The sequence below is a fragment of the Dipteris shenzhenensis genome, chromosome 27 (genome assembly GCF_047967505.1).
Source record: "Dipteris shenzhenensis isolate YYH24624 ecotype China chromosome 27, Dip_SZ_1.0, whole genome shotgun sequence".
Taxonomy (NCBI): Eukaryota; Viridiplantae; Streptophyta; class Polypodiopsida; order Gleicheniales; family Dipteridaceae; genus Dipteris; species Dipteris shenzhenensis.
Window position 1 is genome coordinate 42,834,858 of NC_141622.1, and position 24,305 is coordinate 42,859,162.

The 24,305-nt window shown below is 40.8% G+C and overlaps 1 long non-coding RNA gene across 1 annotated transcript; it reads right to left on the reverse strand.

Annotated features, from left to right (window-relative positions):
* Nucleotides 1–15,214: 15,214 nt before the first annotated feature.
* LOC147884330 (uncharacterized) lies at nt 15,215–18,336 on the reverse strand. Its single transcript, XR_015543619.1, has 3 exons — nt 17,986–18,336; nt 17,701–17,783; nt 15,215–15,323 (listed from the first exon to the last, which is right to left on the reverse strand). It is a non-coding gene; the product is annotated as an uncharacterized LOC147884330 (long non-coding RNA).
* Nucleotides 18,337–24,305: the final 5,969 nt, after the last annotated feature.

A 24,305-nucleotide genomic window follows, 5' to 3' on the forward strand; every position in this document is an offset into this window, starting at 1 on the left:
GTTCCTTCCCGACTCATCTCGATCAGCACCAAGACAAAGACTAAAGGCCACTCCTTCCACCTCATCCTTTGAGTTGGACTCCTCGGAGCTACACCCTATCTCTTCTTCTTCATCGGTTAAGTCAGAGCTTGAACTCTCTGATGTTGAAGACTCCTCCTTGACAACTTCCTTTTTGCAGCTTCTGATGTTGTAGTGCACCTTCTTATCATTTCCCTGCAAAATCAATTCTCTAGTATCCCACTTTTGAACAACCTTCACCTTGCATAGCCAAGGCCTTCCCAAAATCAATGGATAGGCACATGCATCTGGCTTGGTAGGGATCACTTGAAAAGTAGTCGGCACAGAAATTCCACATACATCCACTTCTAGATTCTTCACAACTCCCAAGGTCTTAACCCTAGTGTTGTTAGCCAATTTGATGCGATAAGGAGAGGTAGTACTAGAGTATTTTAAATCAACATCTATCATGGTCTTCTCATTCATGACATTAATTGATGCACCTCTATCAATGCACACATTAGAAATCACTTGACCATCAATGATCACATCAACCTTAGGTACATCATCACCAACATCTATATCTACCTTTTGAACAACAGGAATAGCACTTTTCTTCTTTATCTTCTTTGACACTCTTGTGCTTGCTAGTTTTCCCCATTTGTTCTGTAGTTTTGGAGACAAAGCAAGTAATTGACCAAAGGTGATATGAGCTTCCTTTTCTTTAAGGTCAAACAACAAGTCATAGCTTCCAATTCCTTGTCCTAAAGGAAAGCCTAACTGGCTAATTCTCCTTCTAGATGCCTTCTTTTTCTTACTATGGTGTTCCTCTTCCTGATGCTCCTCATCTACTTCTTCCTTGCTCTCTTCTTCTTCTTTTGCTCTACCACGCCCCCATTTAGCCATCATTACCTCTCTTTCCTCATCCCTGAAGAAGATTCTAACAAGGATACTTGTTTTTCTTCTTTCTTTCTTAATCTAGGACACTCAGGGTGATAGTGACCTTTTTTATTACATTCATAGCAAGTGACCCCACTCTTATCTCGGGGCCTACCTTCACTCTTTGATGCTCTAGGTTGTCGTGCATTAACCAAATGCAATTTCAAATCAGCAAACTATGCCATCAATTGGGAGATATTATGATCTAACTCAAAGGACTTTGGTACCTGAGGAGTGCCCATTACCTCCACCTTAGAAGTTGAAGCTGTTGAAGACACAAAAGAGGATTCGATCTTTAGAGAAGCTTCTTTCTTGGTCGCAATGCGAAGTGCCTCCATGTATGTTGTTGGATCTTTACTCATTACTTTTTAGTGAAAACGAGGCTCCAAAGCCATAACAAATTTGCTCATCTTTAAGTGCTCCATCCCTGAGAGACTTTGAGGGGCCGATGATGTAGATGCCATAGCTCGCAAAGCTTCCCTTTCATACTTTGTCCATAAAGTTTCATATTGGATTGCCAACGCAGAGACCACTCACCCTCTTCTTGATAGGACCGGTCCAACTGCAACATCAAAGCATTTGGCGACTCCACTGCCCCAAATCTCTGCCACCACTTGGTCCTACTCCTCCTTGGTAGAGTTCGACAAGGTCTCATGCCAACTCAAGGATTCCTGAAAATCAAACCCTTCAACTTGCAAAAATCCTTGTGCAACCAATTTGGCTTTGTACTTTTCCAAAGTCCCATTAGCCTTGTACTTTACCTTCCAAACCCACTTGGTGCCAATAACCTTTCTATTAGGTGGTCGATCTACTAGCTCCCAAGTTTCATTCTTCATGATGCTGTCATATTCTATTTGCATAGCATTTTTCCAATCTTGGTTTGCAAGTGCTTCCTCCAAACTCGTAGGCTCCTTTACTTCTGCAATAATCTCAGCCATCAAGGCCATATTGACTATGTGAGTAGAAGCCCTCTTTTGCTCCTCAATTCTCTGAGACCGCCTTGGTCCATCTGCATGCTGCTCAATAGACATAGGCATCTGGTTATCATGGTCATAGAGTTGCCTTACCTATCCTGGTGGCAATGGCTTTTTCGGTGGTGTAACAACAGGTTGGTGACTTATACCTTCATCATTTGATATTTCCTCCTCCTTTACAGCTCCTGGGACAGGTCCATAGTGAATTACCTCTTCGCTTGATGATAAAGTGGAAGAGCTCTTCTCTACCTCCACTGCATGTGGTTGCTCCCTGAACACCACATCGCAGCTCGCTATGATCTTCTTTGCCTCTCGGTGATACAACTTATAGGCTTTCTTCTCATCACAATAGCCTAAAAAGATACATTTGGTGCTTTTTGGTTGTAGCTTGTTTCTCTCTTTGTCTGGTACATGTGCATAGCATTCATACCCAAACATTCTGAAGTGGGAGACAGATGGCTTCTTATTGTTGTAAGCCTCATGTGGTGTTTTACCTTTGAGTGCCTTTGTATAGCTACGATTAAGGATTTAAACCGTAGTATTGATAGCCTCAACCCAAAAGTGGTTTGGTAGTCTAGCAGCTTTCAACATACACCTCCCCATCTCCACGGTGGTCTGCATTCAGTATTCAACAACCGAATTTTGCTGAGGCATATGTGGTGTCATCATTTGTTGCTTGATCCCTTTGCTCTTGCAAAAATCTCCAAACTCTGTAGAAACAAACTCACCACCACCATCCGATCTGATTTTCTTCACTTTTCTCCCTGTTTCATTTTCAACAAGCTATAGCCATTCTTTCAATTTACCAAAAGCTCGAGCCTTTTCACGAAGAAAGTACACCCACATCTTCCTACTATAGTCGTCGACAATCAATAAAAACTAGGAAGATCCCCCCAAGGCCTATGTAGGCATCTTACCGCATAAGTCAACGTGCACCAACTCTAGAGGAGCATTTGCTCTATTCTTGCTTTCTTGTGGGAATGCCTTTCTCTGTTGCTTGCCCATCATGCAAGCTTCACATGGTTCCTTGACTTTTGCTACTGTAGGTAAGTGCACAACCATACCTTGCTTCTGCATCTCCTTTAGCACTGCAAATCTGACGTGGCCGAATCTTTCGTACCAAAGTCTACTTGTGCCCACTCCAGCAGTGGCTGTAAGAGCACTTAGCTTATATAGGTTGTTCCTCCTTACTCCTGTGCCAACAAGATTGCCTACACTATCCATAATTTTTGCTCCTATCTTTTTGAACCTCACCTCGTGGTCAAGGTCAGTTATGGAAGCAATTGATAGCAAATTTCTCTTGATTTGTGGAACATACAACACATTAGATAGTTTCTTAGCATCTCCATTTATAGAAACAAATGAAACCAAATCTTTACCCTCAATAGGGCATTTTGCCATCAGTATCAACACGAAAATCAATATCCCAATTGGGAGATATAAGGATGGGTGTTGTGATTAGGTGCCACTTTAAAAGTTCAAAGGTTTGGTCGCACTCTTTTGTCCATAAGACGTCCACCAACAATTTGTAAATGTGTCTAGCTATCATGGCATACCGCAAGATAAATCTTCTATAGTAGCTGACATGTCCCATAAAGACCTATATACCTTTGGAATTTGTAGGAGGTGGCAATTCCATGATGACTCTGATTTTGTCCATGGCAGTTGTTGCAATCCCATGTTGAGAAATGATGTGTCCCAAAAAAACTCCATGGGTGACTATGAACTAGAATTTTGTTGGATTTAGGGAGATGCCATACTCCCTACATTTGATTAGAACTGCTTTAAGACCTTTTAAATGGTATTTCTTGTTGAAGTGGATGCATAAATCATCCAAGAATACTTGTAGGAACTTATTCAAAAATCACTTGAAGGTGGTGAAAATGATTCTCAGAATGTGGTCAAGGCATTACATAGGCAAAAGGGCATGACTCTATAGGAAAATAAGCCCCATTCTATAGCAAATGTTGTTTTTGATTGGTTGGCAAGAGCAATTTGCACTTGGTTATAGCCACTAAAGCCATCCAAGAAGCTGTATATCTTTGATTCAGCCACCTTTTCCAACACTGTTTATGTTAAGGGTAGGGAATAGTGATCCTTGATTGTGGTGGCATTCACATTCTTTAAGTTGACACATATCCTTAGCTTCTTGTTGCATTTGGCATGATCATGATAGGTGAAACCCAATCAATGTTCTCTATCTCATAGATGAATCCTGCATGTAAGAGCTTTTCCAATTTGTCATAGACCATGGTGCCATATTTTGGATTTGTCATCATCTAATGAAGCTATACTAGAAGTGCTTCAATGAGTTGAAACGGGATTAATGGACCTCGAATGCATAAGATCTTTCTTGATAGGGGGTGGTGCTCTAGTGGACTAAACTACAATCCCAATAGTTAGAGTTTTATATAAGACATGCTTCAAATTCAAGCTATATATCGATCTATTCATGGTAAAAGTCCACATCCTCCTCCACCTATAGAAGACATAGAAGATATCCCTGTGCTACAGATGGGTGAAAGAGATGACATATGCAACATCATCATGCCTTTAATCCATAAAGCATATGATGAGATCCAAGCCACTATGGATGGTGGAGTAGGTTTGAATGTCCTATCCAAGGATCTCTATGATGAATGGGCTCTCCTACCCATGCAAAAGGCTCATTTCAACATACGCCTTGCAGATAATTCACGTGCAAAGCCCTTGGGTATAGTGAATGGAGTATCCACAAAGGAGTCTGCTTTACTCTTCAGTTCAAAATCTAGGATCTCATGGCGAGAAATCTTAACAAATCTTGCTTGGACGTCCTTGGTTGCATGAAGCATCAGTCCTCTATGATTGGGGAATTGATAGATTGACAATACAAAATCGTGACACAGGAGTAAGAGTCAATGCGGGGATAGGAGTAATAAAACCCATTGTGCCTAGACCATTGGATGAAAGCTCTTCCAGCAACAACGATCTCATGAAAATCAGCCCTCCCACAACAACATGCCTTAGCAGGAGATACACAAAGCAATGTCAACAAGTGGATCCAAGCATTGGAGACCATTGACAACTACCATCCACTAGATCCAATCTTCTCACAATTGATGCTAAGGTCATGCAGATAAAACCTCCACTCACACATGAGCACAGAGACAACATTCATCAAGTAATAACTATGTCACAGCTTTAGCCTAGCACTGTTTGGAACCTTGTTTGAAATTACCCTATTCTTGCACTCAAACACTGCATTATACTTTGAAGTGAATCTACATGTGAATTGGCATTTGATTCCATAATGCTTGAAAAAGACATTAATCTCTGTGGACTTGTAGTCTCCTTTATTGTCATAGCAAAGAACTTAATTTGCATCCTAGTCTACTTCTTAACCAAGCCTTGAAAGTCTTTGAAAATGTTTAGTTTATTGAAAATACATGTTCATTTTGCCCAGGTATGTGCGTACATCTTCTCCCTGACCTTGTCTGAGCCTTCTCAGTTGGAGAGTGGGATCATCTTGTAGTCTCTCTATTTCGAACCACCTCTTGAATTCAGTTTGTAGCAGGTCCCATGTGGCTTGCTCTTCCACTAGGAGGTCTACGTACCATTCTGAGTCTTCATCAATTAAGTCCATGGGGAATCATGTGACCTTGGTTTCATTGGGATTGATCTCCTCTAGCTCGGCATGTGGTATCAAAATGCTAGAGGAATTTCGCTAGATCCCCTCGACCATTGTATTTGGGAAGTTCAAGTTTGCCTAGGGGTCACCTTTCTTGATTGTTATTGGGTTGGACATAATTGTTGCTAGCGTTGAAGAAATTATTTGCGTCTGCCTCCTCCAGGTCAATGTCACCATCATTGTGATGGGGAACCATACGACCTTGGTTTCATTGGGATTGATCTCCTCCATCTCCGCATGTGGCATCAAAATGTTGGAGGAATTTTGCTAGATCCCCTCGACCATTGTATTTGGAAAGTTCAAGTTTGCCCAGAGGTCACCTTTCTTGATTGTTATTGGGTTGGCCATAATTGTTGCTAGCATTAAAGAAATTATCTGCATCTATGTTCAAGTCAATGTCACCATCATTGCGACGACGATCTACCATGTTGTGACTTGGAAAAGTCAAATGTATTGGTTGAATTTCAAGGGGGAATTCAGGGTAGAGGGGCCTAGGGTGCCAACTCCCTTTAGTAAGGAAACCTATCAAAATCTTGAGTATGAGATGAATTCAACAATATGCCACGAGTAGAAGTTATTCAAATAATATGGTTGTGTTCTACACTAAAAGATCTTTAAATATGTATTTACACCTTGAAATTTGGGTAACATATGAAAAAGTTACGTTAATTTGAAAGGAGATGGGTTTTCATATTTTAATGTATTTTTTGTTTTACCCCCCCCATCCAAAAGAACCCCCCCCTTGGACCTCACATATTATGAAAAATATGTACAAATTTTAAAATCTTGCATATTTTTCAAGGTACATACCTTATATTTTGTGGCAGGGGGCCATGAAATTTTCATATTTTTCCCTTGCATATTTGAAAATTTTTAAGGAAATCCATGCATATTATATATGGACCTTGTCCCCCCATACCCTAGACTTTGGACAAGGATAGTACCATATTACATATTGAGTTGATGCCCCAGGAGAGGGTGGTCGAAGAAGTTGGCCTAAGCATAGTTGCATACAGGATTGTCGCGTGGTGGATCGGGTACCTCCTCCACAAGTCTGGGTGTTGATGTTTTTGTGTTAGGGGGTTAGACATGTGTCAGTGTATTAGGGACTGTCGTGTTATAAATGTGCATAGAATTGTCCCCTTGAGTGTGGGAATGTGCCAGTGCAGACGATTCATCAAACAGAGCTCACAGGGGGAATTTATGAGAGCGAATTAGTCCAAAAAGGGGCCCACACAGGGGCACAAATTAACGAGTTCTAGGGATGCCAAAATGGTGTGTAATGGGCCCTTTTTTTGGGGCGGGGACTTTGGCCTTAAGTGGGGTGTGAATAGCCTTTAGTTTGAAGAGGACTAACCCTAACTTAGTTAGACTAACTGCTAGGCAATTCAGTTACTCTAATTGGTTTAGTTCAACTAACCTAACTAATTGGGCCTAACTAACTGTAGTTAGTCTACTAACTAAACTATAGTTAGTCTACTTAAGTACAATTAATTCCAACCTAATGTAAGGCTAACTTGGCCTAACCTAGATAGTCTATCTAGGGTTAGATTGGGGATAGGGGCTCCCCCCCCCTAAGGGAGGGGGGGTGGCGGTCATTGAGAGGGTGGGGGTAGAGGGGGGCTGCGGGGTGAGTCTAGGGGGAGAGGTGAGGGGGAGAGGGAGGGGGAAGGAGGAGGGGTAGAGGGGGCTATGGGGGAGGTGGTTTGTAAGGGGGTGGGGGAGGCATAGGGCACGTGGCCGAAGGTATGTGGGGGAGTGAGCAGTGACACCAGGTGGTGGAGGCATCGGTTGCAGGCATAGAAGGCAAAAAAAATGGAGCAAAGCACCGACAATTCGAGTGGTTTCCCCTAGCGAGGTAGGGCGGAGGTGGCAAGGCATGGGCAAGGCAGAGGTGGCAAGGCCGAGGTGGAGGTGGGCGTGGGTGGAGGTGGAGGTGGCAAGGTGGGGCAAAGGTGGTGGGGTGGACGTGGAGGGGGTGGGGTGGTGGAGGGGGGAATGGGGGAGGGGGAGGGGGAGGGGTTGGGGTGGTGGAGGGGGAGGGGGAGGGGTTGGGGTGGCGGAGTGGAGGAGATGGGGAGGGGGGGTGTTGGTGGAAACTTGACGAAAATTGAAAGGGAGGAGGGGATGGTCACCTACAATGCTCTCCCAATTCTTTCTGAATATAATGGGATCGTTGACGGTGAATGGACGGTGGGTGGGCGGCTAGGTAAGGGCTCAAAGCCACTTGACGATGAGAATGGGAGTAGGGTGGTGGTCGATGGAGAGGGAGGAGGGTCTTGCATAGGGCTTAGAATGGGGAAGAGGATGGAGGCTATACGTGGAAGAAGAAGAATGAGGGGGTGGAGTGGGTTTTTATAGGAAGGGGTCTAGGGTTAGGGTAAAGCCCTAGAATCTTCTTGTGCCATAACTTTTCATTGTTAGCTTGGATCGCTCTTCTATAAAAAGGACAAATGTTTAAAAATTCAAGCTCTACACATTGGTGTCTACTAGATGGCCTGATTTTTTCTTTAAGTGGCTTCTTTTCAAGAAATAAAAAAATCCTTAAGTGGTTGGGGTAATGAAGGCTTTTGCTTCCATTGGGAATTGAAAGATTTAGGAGGCGTTTAAGGGTTAGAGGGAGGTTCAAGGTTCAGAAGGGGTTCCAAGGTTTAGAAGAGGTTTTGGGTTCAAAAGGAGGTCTAGGGTTTAGAAGGAGTTTAAGGGTTAGGAGGAGCATCCAAGGTTCAGAGTAGAGTACAGGCGGAGAACTCGTCTCCCTTATAGATAATGGAGGTCAAGGGTTGAGGGACTAATCTATGGGAGAAGGGTTTTGTGGGAGCATAGGAGTGGGAGAGGAAGAAGGTGTAAGAGCATGGGGGAGAATGAGAGAGAGGAGAAGGGAGGAGAAGAGAGGAGGAGAGGGAGGAGAAGGGAGGAGGAGAGAGGAGGAGAGGGGAGTAGGAGCAAGGTTAGGACATGCTTTTGGACGTGGAGTGCAAGGAAGCATAAATACTTGGAGACATTGCTTGGAATACCAAAGTAGAACTCAACATAATGCCCCAAAGAGTGCAGGCTTCATTCCATTATGGAGTATTTATACAAGTTGGAGAGCTTCTCTCTTTGCATGTAGGAATTATAAGACATTCTCTCTCTACATGTAGAAGTTGCATCTAGGATGCACATATAGAAGTTGCATGTAGGAGTTGCATGTAGGAATTGCATGTAGGATTTGCATGTAGAACATGCATGTAGGAGTTGCATGTAGAAAATGCATGTAGAAATCATATGTAGAACTTGCATGTAGGAATTGCATGTTGAACATGCATGTTGAGGATTCCTAATAGAGATTATTGCTAGCCTTATTCAAGTACAAGTGGATCTTTTTCACTACTCTACACACACATTCTATGCTACCTAAGTCCATGTTGGCATGGAGACAACATTCATCAAGTCGCAACAACTATGTCACAGCTTTAGCCTAGCACTGTTTGGAACCTTGTTTTGATTGAGGTTACAGCTGATTTGTCTTTGAAATCACTCTATTCTTGCACTCAACCACTCCATTATATTTTGGAGTGAATCTACATGTGAATTGGCATTTGATTCCATAAGGCGTAAAAAAGGCATTAATCTTTGTGGACTTGTAGTCTCCTTCATTGTCATAGCAAAGACCTTAGTCTACATCCTTGACCAAGTCTTAGAAGTCTTTGAAAATATTGAGTGTATTGGACTTCCTTTTAAAGAAGTCTTAAAGAAGTATAAGGTTGATGAAGTACAATTCCTTGCCAAGGGACTGTATGGAAGTCAGAATGCATGATTGGAAGCATGTCTTATTAACCCCAAGTTAGCTTGAAATGCCAAACCTAGGTATTTGAGTTACTAGGTACCACTAGTTGAGTAACCAAACAACAAGTCAACGAGAAACAAGGGTAAGCAGGTGGTCACCACACAGGTAAGAAGAAAATCACTAGTGATGTTGGGAGTAGATTATAGAAACATTTTGGAATGTGGCTAATCTTGAATCATTCCTTAGGATTATTTAAGTAGTGAAAATCACTAGTGATGTTGAGAGCAGATTATAAAAACATTTTGGGATGTGGTTAATCTTGAATTATTTCTTTAGTCAGTCAAGGGAGTGGATTACCGCCCTTCAAAGATGTCTTCAAAGGAGTTTTCAAAAAAATGGTTTGTTAATGGGTGTGGTTTACCTCCCAAAATAAGCAAAATAAATAAGATATACATATTAAAGGCCTTAATCATGTGTAATAAAAGAATGTAACTGTTACACTATAAGCAATTGCTTAATCAAGTTCGAGCACTTTCTTAAAAGATTTGGAAGTACATATTCCTAAGTTTGAGAACTTTCTCAAAAGTACATATTCTTGTATTAACATTACACCTTTATAATTCTCCTCATTCTTTATACTCTAGAATCTAGAAGGTTGTGCTTGTTCCTAGGTAAAGCAATAACAAGCCAAGGAACACAGGCATTACTTATCTACCTAAATCAAGCTATAGTGTTCTAACATATGGTTTATTTGGATGGTGGCAGGTAAGTGGACCCTGACCTTGGAACCTAGACTACTTGATGGATTTGACACCTTGTTCCAATCTTGTGTTCCTTTTTCAAACTCATTATTATTATAAATTCTCAAATTTTATTGGATTTTATGCAACTCTCAATTTGTTACAATTCTTAACGTAGATATTTCAAAATATTTTTTCCTTATATAAAACTTTTTATCCAAATTATGGAATTAATTGTATGGCTTGCTTATTGATAGGACTATTAAAACTAAACACACACATTGATTTCCCAACTAGCCTTTGATTGGGCTAGCGCCATACAGTTAATTCACGTTCATTGGATAAATCTTTAGTGTGGATAGTTCTTAGTCATTTTGTGATTTTCCTTACTATTTGTTTTGCAAAACTATTACTTTTTCTGAGCACAAAATTGACCCCACCCTACTATGGTATTGGCTCATGCATCTACTATTGGCTTTATTTTTAAATCACTTTTGACACTTATCATAAATTTTTGCATTTTGACACATACTTTTTGGTCAGCATTAAGTTCCACATGGTGGGCTTGCTCCCCACCATGTGGGTTAGCGGTGGGTCACACACACACACACACATACACACATGTTTTTTCCTTATACACACCCCCCCCCTCGTTTTTAGTAATTTGATAGTTATGGACGCTGTTTATCTTGGTGTAGGTCCCTTACTTGGCAATTAATTCTATTATTTCTGCTTAACTTTACCCCCCTCTAGATTAGTTACATCCACCTTATAGTTATATTTATTAATAAGTATATAGATATTGATACACACACACACACACACACACACACACACACACACACACACACACAAACACACACACACAATTAATCCCTCTTCCTAATTACTTATTGGAACCATTTCTCTCTCTCTCTCTCTCTCAAACCCTATTTATAGTAAATAGTCCCCCCCAAAACACACACACACACACACACACACACATACACAATATTTCAATTATTTGGTCTTTAAACCCCCTTACTACTCTTAATTATGAGCACTTCATACCCCCTTATTAACCTAGGTGCACTAACTCTTATATAGTTATTAGTACCTTTTACCCCGCAATAAATTTCTATTAATGGCTTTGACTTATATCTATCTATCCATCCATCTATCTATCTATCTATCTATTTGTCTATCTATATAAGACACACTTACAATAATAAACCTTCCCCCTCCCCTAGATCATCTAAATTATGAACTATAAAATCCCCCATGGTTAACAGTTTTATATATGTATATATACATTTCTAAGAAAAAACCCACCAGCCCCACTTACATAATGTGAATTTGTCTTAAATACTGCCTTTTGAATTTTCTTAAGACAAATATTGTTGATTATTGTTGAATAACTCGCTCATTATGTCTCCCCATCAAATTAAAAACTGAAAATTCAATTAGTAGGGTGAGTGTTAGATATGGAGGAAAGAAGAGGGGTGAAATGGCACATGATTAACGTAAGGGAAATGTGGAATTAAGAGGGGAGGGGAGGGATGACAAGAGACTTGGCAATTCAGGAGAAGTGGAAAATAATGGAGGGGACATTAATAAAGAGGGGCATTAAAGAGGGGAGAAAGAGGAAGGGGACCCCACAACTACTACAAGATTTGAGAAGCCTCTATTTTTTGCCTTCCTCTTGTACATTTCAGTGTAAGTTGAAACAGATGCTACTTATAAGAAATTGTATTGTATAATTGAATAAAACCCTTTAATTTGTATGTCGCGGAGACACATGCTTTACACCCATACTAGTACCTAATAGAACGTATTTTCAACTTTTGACCTTTTCAATTCCCAAAGTCTCATGTATTTACTCCACCTTATCAATTTTGTTTCCCTTGCATGCTCCCAAATTGTCACTAGCTACTAGAGATTTGCATGAAGGAATTGGAATTGAGCTATGAATAAAATGGCACAAACTTATAAGAAGATGGCCCAAACTTTAACCTTATGTTGATCTAATGGGAGTTTTTATATTAAATATGATGCATATAGTAGCATTATGTTGATTTAGTGCAAGTGTTTATATTCAATACGATGCATGCACTAGCATGATGTTGCCTATATGCCACTTTTTGTATTAGGAAAAGATAGTGTTTATCCTCTCATCATAAAGTACACAAAGTTATTAAGCTTATTATCACTCAATCCATACCTTTTTCTCAATTTATGCTGCTTTACTTTTCTTTAATTTACATGCTTTCATATTTATGTATTTGCATCACTTTTTTTTAAATTTTGAATATCCTAACTTCCAAATCATATGCTAGATTATAAGATATAAAAGGAAAATTTATAGAATGATGAAATATTATAGCTTCTTTATTGAATTCAGATCTTAATTATTAATGCATCTGACAATTTTTCAGTTTGGAAAGCACCCTTTATTCCATTTCTACTATATTTCAATTCAAAATTTTGAAGGACCCATGCTTCCTCTCACAATTTTGAGACCATATGTAAATAAAATAATAAGCTATTTTGACAGATATAATTGGAATGCGTGAATCTTTAAGGGAAGCCATACACCACCTGTACATTGGGCAGCATAGTTTCTTGGATATAGTCTATTCTTCCTTTAGCAGTCCTTTAGAGTTTTACAATCCATCTTTTGATGCACAATATGGAGTTTCACATGAAAGTTTAGTTAGAGGTTTGGGATGTTTCAAGCTTTGATGAGATCCATATCACTTACATTGATTGCACAATTTGGTAGATAAACTATATTTTGTAGATGCTCAATTCAATATCAAAGGAATGAAGGCAAATCCCTAGGTCTTGATTCTTGTACGGCTTGTTTCTTGTGAGCATTCTACCAGGGGAATTGCAGACCGTGTCAAGAGAGCAGAGTGCTCCAAAGGCTAGATTGCTTACATAATATACATTGCATGACTTGATTCTTTTGAGCATTCTACCAAGGGAATTGCAGACCGTGTCAAGAGACCGGAGTGCTCCCGAGGCTAGGTTGCTTGCATACTAAACGTTGCACGACTTCATTCTTGTGACAATTCTGCTAGGGGAATTGCAGACTGTGTCAAGAGACCACAGTGCTCTCAAGGCTAGACTACTTACATACTATACATTGCATGACTCGATTCTCTAAGCATTCTACAGGGGGAATTACAGACCATGTCAAGAGACTAAAGTGCTCCCTAGGCTAGATTGCTTACATACTATACATTGCACAACTTGATTCTCTAAGCATTTTGCGAAGGGAATTGCAGACCATGTCAAGAGACTAGAGTGCTCCTGAGACTAGATTGCTTACATACTATACATTGCACGACTTTGTAAGCATTCTGCCAAAAAAATTACAGACTGTGTCAAGAGACCGGAGTGCTCCCGAGGCTAGATTGCTTAATACTATACATTGCATGACTTGATTCTCTAAGCATTCTGCCAGGGGAATTACAGATCATGTCAAGAGACTAGAGTGCTCCCGAGGCTAGATTACTTACATATGTAACTTGATTGTCTAAGCATTCTGCCAGGGGAATTACAGACCGTGTCAAGAGACCGAAGTGCTCCCGAGGCTAAATTGCTTACATGCTAAGACTGGATTCTCAAAGTTATGGATTTCAAAATTATGAGCTAAGACAACAAAGGAGTAAAATTCAAATGCAATTTCTTAAAGTGTTTAAATAGTTATTCAAATATAACAGATATGCATAATCATAAAGTAAATATAAACTTAGACCTTCTCATTTAAAGTTAGCCTCACTATTCAAATTGAAGGGGACATGGGGCCACAGCTCAAACAATATCCCACACAGCACGTGCTACTAAAATATTTTTAGATTTAGGCTTCCATTGAGGGTGATTCTTTTTCTTGGAGAAATTGCCAAGATAGAAAGAGGACATGTGTGCACACACTTTCTTGACCAACTTTAAACTAAGAAGGCTAGTAGACCTACATTTTGACACAAATCCACTAATTGAAGACAAATAGGGATATTCTTTGCTCTGGAAAGAGCTAACCATCCACACTCACTTCCTGCTTTGATACTCTAGTCTTGCTAAATCATCTAAAGCTCAAGAATAGGGGACAATAGGGATGAGGTATGGATTAGAGCAGCCACACACAAGTTGGTTTATGTTGTCATCTCAAAACTCAAAGACAAAGGTTATAAATTCATCAGATCTTGAAAAACCATGGAAGAAAAGAATAGCACTTGTGTGCATACCCTTTGTGGCTTCCATGAATGGGATCATCATATGTAGCTTGCTCCTTATGTCTCTTCTTAATCTCATTTTTCTTTTCTGCCACTTTGATTATTCAAACTTTAAAGTATTCAATCAAAATGTTGTCTAGAGGGACGTTTTTTATTTTGTAGAAGGTTTCCTCACTGTATAAATCATGTCTAATGAGACATTTACACCTAATTTGGCATTCTACTAAACCCAAGCAGTGTGCATCTGAGGAGGAGAATACTGAGGATACTCAACAGTTTTGTACATCATTCTTTCTGTTTCTTTTGTGCTCTAGTCTACCTCACACTTTGTGGAAGAATATACTCTGAGTTTTGTCTATCTTTTTCATGTGCTATTTGAGTAAAGTTTTAGTGTCAGTGTGATTATCTATTAAGTGTTTTTAACTTGGAGCTAAATGGTCCAGAGGTGTCAGTTATTCTATCCTCCTATTTCCAACATAGACAACCTCTGGGAAAGAAGTATGATGAACTGCTACTACTATTTGAAGGCAGAAAGCAGATGGAGTGGAAGTGTGCAAAGTGATGAGAATGGAGAGGTAGGAAACAAGGAACATAGCCTCTTCCAATCCAATGCATAGCAGCCAATAAAAGGCCCTAGTGTCTGCAACATAAATTTTTAGTTTGCTTAATCTTACTTAGTTTGCTGTGTCTTACTAGATTACACATCTAACAAGATATGAAGCAGAGAAATGGAAACAAGATCCCAGAAAATTGATATAAAATTTCTCCTCCAAAGCCAGTAGTTAAATCAGATTGAATGATAAAGATGATAGTAGGAAAAAGAAAATGAAAAATTACGATGCTATCTAGCCAAAAGCACAACTTCATATATAGGTTATATGTAGCGAGAATCATGTAGTATAGGAAAGGCAGGGTACACATACTAGATTTTGAGGAGAAATACCAGCTGATCACAACTCTGTCAATGTGCGCAAATGGAGGAATTGTCAAACTCAATTTTTTCATGACTCCAGCAATCACCTGCATAAGCACATGCCCATCAATAATTTCAACATATTAATCGATAAAACAAGGTTACATTTATATCGAGAAGAGAAAAGGTAAGATGATTCAACACTAAAAAGGGTGATTCTTTACCAGTTATTGTAAGAGCAAGCACACTATTATGATCAGAATCTCACTATTTTACGATCAAAACTGAATACAAATGCTCATATAAAATTTCCCAGAATACTCACACAGCTAAGGGCCAAAATTTAACATTCCTAGATTTTGAGAAAGCTTATCATAGAGTAGACTGGGGTTTCTTGGAAGGTGCATTCATGGATTTTGTGATCCTTGGATCAAACGGGTATCCTCACTTTATAAATCAGCCCATAGTCAAGTTCTTATCAGGGACTTTAGATAGGACAGATTTTAGATTTCTAGATCACTCCAGCAAGAGTGTTCACTCACTCCTCTTTCATACTTATTTGTGGTGCTATGAGTCTTTTTCTTAAATCCTAGTATGACATCCTATTTGAGACCCCTCCTTAGACAAGATTAGGAGTTGTTGGATAGCAAGCTTGCAACTTTGGAGCATGACATCACTCACCTAGTCATGGAGGTAACATCCTTAAACCTTGCGACCTCCTCCAACAGTACACCTCTCCATTTTTTGGAGCACACCATGATGGCTCAACCAACCTTAGTTCAGTTTGCTGCCTCTGCACAGTGTGCCACCATGCAACATTAACATAAGCTTGTTCTTCTGGCCTTCACTATCATCAAATTTGGAGACTTGTGCTTCTAAAACAAAGACACTCCCAGTGAGAAAAAGAGATTCTACAAGCAATGAATAGAAAGGCAATGGGAGGAATGGGATGGGAATGAAAGTGCAATGGGAGAGATGGGAAAGAAGGCAAAATGGGAGCCAGGTTAAAGGCAACAAACAATGTTGCATGTCTACACAGCATCCAGGACCAGAGATTGGAGCTAATTGGAGCTAATTTGGTGGTCAAGGCAAAGAAAAATCTATGCATCTCGGATTGATACGTGGCAGAAAGATGGTTGTTCCAGGGACAGGTTGGAGGTTTTTTACAAGCTAGACCAGGCTAGAAAGAGTCTGCAAACATAGGATATGCTTGTGCAACAGCAGTAAATGATGCAACAATCAAGCGCACTTTGGAGCTGTCAGACAGGTCACTTGCAAAGCACAAAAAGTGTTTGACAAGGTGCCAGTTCATAATGAGGTCTCAAGAGATGTAGTAATTATACGATATGGAGAGCATGCACTTTGTAAGGAAGGTCTGAATGCACTCTAGTTCATGCCTAGAGGTACCATCACCACATGATATAGGCCTTGTGTAGGGCACAAAGACCAACCAACAGGGGGTCAGCTCCCTACCTACATACCCAACCCTATGGTGCCCAAAATCAACCCTCAAGTTGGCCTATTTTTTGGCCCACTTGGGTGACCTTGAGTGGCTAGGCATGGCCTATAATTAGGCCCATGTGTTGAGCACATGGACTGCTACTTCCAGCCCCATATGCATCTCTACAGACCCAGATGATGGCCCTGCTACTGCTCATCAAATGGTGTCACAAAAACTGCGACATGCTGCCCTCAAATGTTATGCTAGTAAGGGTGGATAATCTACTAGGAGCTACAAGCTAAAAGGTTGGATTGTATGTGCTACTTGCCTAGAATGCAACCTGCAAAGAGTGTTTAGAGCTACCATGTTTGGCCAACTTTTTGGTCTATCCATCCGACTAGATCTAGTTAGCTCTAATGTGGCCGACTTAGTCAGCCAACCAAGGCTGACTGGATTGGTTACTACTGGCTTTTCTATGCCCTTTTGCTGCCCTGATGGGCCCTAGTCTTGCTGTGCATGAGCTGGCCCTAGAGGACCCTATGGATCTACACCGATTTGGCATTGAAGAGCTTCAAACTTGCAAATAAATACCTCGACTTGTGGATCCACATGGTGGCTAGGGAGATTTGGAGGGTGATGCAAGGCACGGAGCCAAAACAAATTGATGTGTTGGTTGCCCCAGGGAAGATCACCAACCAAGACAAGGAATTGATCTAACCTGGTCCAACCAATTGTGAGTGACGTTTGGATCAATTATTTGAACATATTCCATTAACCCTCTCTAATGATCTAAGCATATATTTATGAAGCCTTGGTCACTGCTTAGATGCTGCTACATAATTTAATATGGATATCCACCAAATTTGACATGAAATTGACTTACATTTTCATTAATGCCTTGCCATCCAAAATACCAAATATGCATGATACGACCTAGATAAAGACACCAAATTATATCTGTACAAGACATCGTTCATCCTAGACCTAACCCTACCCAACCACATGTACATAGTCTATTGGAAGAAATTTGAGAACACACTCACCATCAACCTCTACTGGTGAAGATTGCCATGTAATGCAAAACCTTTAATTGCAATCAGCTTGCCCATTGCCATCTCCATAAGCCCTTCAAGTTCAGCCACAAGTACGATTTATCAACAATCAAGAAGAAATGCAGAGTGATAGCCCTCACTTTGAGATGACTTCAAAATTCATCCATAGATAGTGCATAATTAGGATGACTTTGAAACCTATGAGGTGGCTTGAAATTATGTAAAACATTCAAGGCTGCAAAGACAAGAGAGTTGTGTCAAAAGAATCATGCTTACCTTCATATAATCCTTGAGGAAATATATATTATCTGCCAAGGATTGCATCAACAATGTAGTACCATCATACGTGGCCGCCTTGAAAGTCAGAAACATAGTTGAGCCCTACTAGTTTCAAATAGGACATGAGGGGAAGGCTGTGGCATCAAAAATGGAAATCCTAGGATATAAACCCTGCAAAGAACATGAAATACAAGGCATAGCCTATTTCCAATGTAGTGCATAGCTAGCTTAAGAAAGTTGCAAATTTCAGCCCCAAAGTTAGGAGAATAAGAGCCACATCTTCTGGTAATTTTTCGCTAAAGAGGGTTGCGATGCCCTCCAGAGAAGATATTTGGCAATCGGTAGGCCTACATTATCAAAGCCAAATATTGCTTCACCTTGGAAAAAAAAACTATCTCTGATTCCAACTCTTTCAATCTTCTTGGGAATACTCCAAGATATGGACCTGTAGTCATTCACCAGCATATGATTCAGTCAACATCGTAAAAGCATGCTTGCAATAAGGCAATGTTCCTTTTAATTCTCCTGAAGCTTGCACTACAAAGCAGATTCTAGAGCTTTTTAGAATGTTTCCACCTCATTTTGGCCCGCTGTCACAAGATCAAGAAAGCCATGAAACAGGACGGATTCCTGTGTTGCTTCCTACTATACGTCTACATTGTCAGACAAAGTAGTAGCCTTCTCCACATTGGAGGGAGGACACTTTACCACTTTGATGACATCAAAAACCTTTGAAGTCATCGAAAACCTTTTTCTTCCCATAGATGACTGCCAGCAGTGTATATGCATATTTTCTGATCTTAAACATAGGTTGCGATTCATCATTACTCAAAAACATGATAACCCAAACCAACACAACGTCAAAAAAACAAATTCTATGTACGACCATAAAGTGCCCCAACAGATGAGTAGAACGTAAACTCCATAATGCTATCCTTAGTCCTTGGAAACTCGGGAAATTCCTTCACCACAAAACAGTTCTACTAATAAAAAATGCCCAAGTTGGTTGGTAACAACACTGAGCTACCACAGCTAGAAACGTTAAGAAAATCATCTGCCATGGAAGTTGCTAAGATTACATAGTTGCTGCTGAGACACTTCCTGGTTAGAAATATGGGATCAGATCATGGAGATCGTGCACCAAGCTAGGATGGGCAAGGCATTTAGGGCATGAGGGCAGCTCCGCTTGGTGCCATTCAAGGAATTGTTCTCCATGGCCTGGAGTTCTTGCTCTAGATTACAAAAGCGTCTTGGCTGCAATAAAACAACTGGGCAGTCTTATATTGAGCCACAAGCTCTTGAATCGTCCCCCCTTCCTTTTGCTTCTGTACCATGTCCATCAGCTTCTCATCTTCTCTCTCTCGATCCCTTATCTTATATCTTTCTTCTTCTTTGCAGCATAATCAACGGGCCAAAGGCAACAAAGGGAGATGAAGGGACCATATAGCCTCAATAGGCACAATGAAAATCCCCTCACGAAACGGAGCAAGCCAAAGGCAAACATGAGGAAAGGAAGAGTTGAGCATCATAAGGAATGGATGAGGTAGCAAATTGCCCATCCTCTCTAGATCTCCGTGAAACTTGGATGGGGTTACTCAAGCTCTACTAGAGCTAATTCCAACTACATAGCAACCTACCAATGACTTCATAGAGGATGCATGGGACAAGCTAGGCCCTTCAATGATGTAAGTGATGTAAGCCATTCTAGTGACAGTTGTGATCATTTGGATGCTTCCATGTGGATTTATCTGCTCATCCCTCATCTAGAAGGTGCTAAGGCTCCAATATGAGGCGACATTAGGTTACTAAATTGTCACTATCTCAAAGCATAGCTTAAAAGATACAATTTGAGTCCTCTCTCTCTCTCTCTCTCTCTCTCTCTCTCTCTATATGTGTGTGTGTGTCTCATTGAATCCAACACCAATATCTTATTATCATGACTACGAGGGCTAGTCAACACATTAAAACTTTGAGCTACCCATGAACAAATTGTGACTGCTCTTACACATCATCCTAGATGAGACAATATTTAAAAAATAACTTTAATTTGGATCTAAGAATAAACACACCCTACTTGTTAATTTAAAAACGGTGCATAAAATTATCCCTGCTATAAATATATTTCTGTAAGTCTTGAGAATTAAAATACCCCTCATTTTGAACTCTCATAGTATACTTACATTTCCTAGATGGACCCCCTGAGAGCAAGCAGATGCGTATTTTTTGATACTCGAGTATGAGACTCGGTGGAAAGCAAGAAAATAAACATGCCTACCCATGCAAATGGTGTCCGATGGGTATGAAACTTTGCATGGGCCATAAATTAAATAATATTAAGGCATGTACAAAGTATCATACCCATCATACAAAGGCACATAGGAGCAAGAAGATCTCAAGCAGATGTGTATTTTTTGATACTCAGGTATATGAGACGTGGTGAGGATGTGGTGGAAAGAGGGAATGAGACTCAGTGAAAAATATAAAAATAATCATGCCTACCCATGCAAGTGGTGTCCGATGGGTATGAAACTTTGCACGAGCCTTAAAGTGAATAAGATTAAGATGTGTGAAAAGTATCGTACCCATCATACAATATGATGGGGATCAAGCATGGGGATCAAGCAAATGCATATTTTTTTGATACTCGGGTATATGAGATGCAGTGGAAAACAAGAAAATAAGCATGCCCACTCATGCAAATGAAGTCCAATGGGTATGAAACTTTGCACAAGACTTAAAGTGAGTAATGTTAAGGGACATATGGTGGGGGTAAGCAAATGCATATTTGTTGATACTCTAGTATGAGACTCGGTGTGGAAAACAAGAAAAAAAGCATGCCCACCCATGTAACGGTGTCCGATGGGTATGAAACTTTGCACAAGCCTTAATGTGAATAAGATTAAGGAGTATGTGTGCAAAGTATAGTACCCATTGGACAAAGGAACATACTATGGGAGCAAATAGATGCATATTTTTTGATACTCAGGTATATGAGACGAGGTGGAAAATAAGAAAATAAGCATGCCCATGCAAGTGGTGTCTAATGGGCATGCCATGACTTTAAGTGAATAAGATTAAAGCATGTGCAAAGTATGGCATCAATCCGACAAAGGCGGTGATATATCCCCTACGTATATGTACCCTTGAGAACCATTGATGGTGAAATTCCTCTACTATTAGTTAATTAATTCATTAGTTACTCTATGAATCAAACCCCTGAATCCCCGATTCAACTAAGTGTTTTTGTGTCTGATTTACCTCTTCCAATGCCCTTTCATCGATTAACCTAAGTGATAGTATCTGATTAACCTCTCTCTCTTTCATCACCATCATCCCCTGTGTTGCCATCTTTCTGTGCCACCTCTTGCTTTCTCTAGTAGCCCCTTACCTCGCTTCCCTTCTCCTCCCTGCCATATTTCTCTACTCAGCCCTCCCCTCTCCCTCTCCCTCCCCCTCAGCCGCGGCCTCCCCTCTCCCTCCCTCCCCCTCTCTATTGAGACCTCCCCTCTCCCTCCACCTCTCCCTCTCTCCCTCACTTTTCCTTGCTCCCCCCCTTCCCCCTCATATACCAGTTGAAGGCGGCTGCGATGAAAGTTCTGGAGTCGGAGACCCCATCGAAGCTTCTCGATCACACCTTCAAAGGCACCTCGCATTTGATTGGTCCTCCCAGCTTACTATACTCAAACATTATGCCTCCCTAGTCAAGACAAATTAATTAATATGTGCAAACTCAATCTGGGGGTACCTATTGGTGTGACATTTCCACTAATGTAGAGATCAACTATACCACCACAGAAAGAGAAGCCCTAGCAATGGTGTATAGTGTAAATAAATTTTGGCACTATCTACTGGCAAATGATTTTGTCTTCTACACCGACCATCAAGCATTGCTTTATCTTGTGAACCATCCATGTACAACAAGAAGAATAACCAGATGGCTCCTCTTGCTTCAAGAATTCAACTTCAAAGTAGTGGTCCGCAAAGGTGCCCAACACTACATTGCCAATCACGTCTCGTGTCAAGTCGGGAGAAGAAGCCACTGGAGTAGAAGACGACTTACCAGATGCCACATTATTTCAAATAGATGCTGTTCCAGAGTGGTGTGGAGATATCATTGGGTACTTAATGGCAGGAAGACCACCCCCTAAAATGAAAGTAGTAGATGCTAGAAAATTGATTTTGAAGGCTAAACCCTATCATCTCATTGCAAGACAACTGTACAAGATGGGCAAGGAATAGATATTAAGAATATGTGTAATGCCTCATGAGATCATGCTAATCCTAAGTGAAGTCCATGAAGGCATTACAGGAGGACACTTCCAAGGGGAAGCCACAGCAAGAAAAGTTCTCCTCGCAAGCTACTGGTGGCCAACACTGTGGGTAGATGCCTATGAATATGTAAAAGGCTCTGATGTATGCCAACGGACTACTAAACCACAACACAAAGACTTCAATCCCCTAACAACAGTTGTTGCACAAAAACCATTTGAAAAATGGGGGATTGACTATGTGGCTCCCATACATCCAGCAACAAAAGGAACACAGGCACACTCCATCATTGTGGCCATTGATTACTTTACAAAATGGGCTGAAGCTAAGGCAGTCAGAAAGAATATGCCAGAAGCACAGCAAGATTCCTATGTGAAAATGTGATCACCCGATTCAGATGCCCCATTGAAATTATGTCGGATAGGTAATCCAAGAACTCTTGTCTGGCTTTATGATAATCCATAGAAAAAGCACACCCTACTACCCCCAAGGGAATGGACAGGGCCGAATCCACCAACAACATAATATGCATTATCCTCACCAAGGTAGTAGAAACACAACGTTCTGATTGGGCAGAGAAACTGAATGCAGCCTTATGGGCATACAGAACCACACTCAAGGTCAGCGCAAGGCACACACCTTTTCAATTGGTGTATGGCCTTGAAGTTGTTGTCCCACTAGAATTTGTAATACCAAGCCTATGCATAGCAATACAGGAACGCATGGGAGACCATGAATCCTTGAAGCAAAGGCTCTATCAGTTGGAGAGGCATACAGAGACAAGACTAGTCGGCTACCATGCCATGACAATAGAAAAACGTAGAAGAAAGGCATGGTTTGAAAGAAATCTTAAAGCTAAAGACATCAAGGAAGGCAACAGCAGCCTTGTTATACAATGCCAAAGTACACAAGGGGAAACTAAAGTATCTAGATCAAGGACCCTATTGAGTACAAAAGATGAATCCCATTGGAGCTGTGCTGCTAGAAACATTGGATGAGTCCAATTCAACACAACAATAAACAGGAGCCGACTGAAGTGCTACTACTTCAACACGCAAGCCATCCCTAACAAAAACGAAGATTTGGGAAACCAAGTCTTCCTTAGTTAGGATTAGATTGTATCACGAGCACTCACTTGCATATGTACGTCTTCACACATATAGGTAGCATCAATCGATTTTAACCTAGGGCTTAGAAGTGATGCCTGAGTTCTAGCTGCCCTATGAAAATCCTAGTAATAAAAAAAGCATATAGTTAGTCCCTACCTAGCTACTAGGTCACGTGCACTCACACGCTTTCGCATAGACACATAGATGATCGCATGAATAATTGTACCACACACTTTCATTCCACACTCTCAAAGCATGTATAAAAATAAAATTTCCCACACACACACAGAAAGGTCATACCTGCATGTCAACCAATCTAATGATCAATGGTACACCACATGCACATGGATGCACGTTCAGAAAAGATGCTGCCACTAAAGAGGATGCATAGAAAGAGCCCACTGCCTCAACCATGAGACCCCCTCTAGAGTTCGTAGTCATCTACATCCTCTCAACCACGATGACCATAGGCATTTGTGGTCTAGAGCGATAGCTCCAAAGAGGATTCAGTGCATGACCAAGAAGAACAAATGCCACCCCAGTCACCACTGGCCTACACAACCATTGATGGGGCCCAGTCACTGGAACTTGTTTGGCCACCTACATCGACATATGCTCTTTCCCAGGAAGCAACATCTTACTTAGAGCAAAGGGGTCTAGGGAGTTTGCATGAAAGCCTAAAAACCTTGGAGGACAGTCCTACAATGACCACATACATTAGGGACTTTCTCCATTCTTACCACTCCAACAATGCAAAGGTTGGCAAGTATAGTACAATCAATGTACATCAAAGCCCATTAAACATTATCCTCGACAGTACAGTCATTCAAAGGGCTTTCTCACTACCAACACACGGTGCCAAATACCCTACACGGCTTGCCGATGCAAAGTTTCTCAAAGTATAGTCTCTCCTTACCAAGGGCACACTATTCCGTAGGG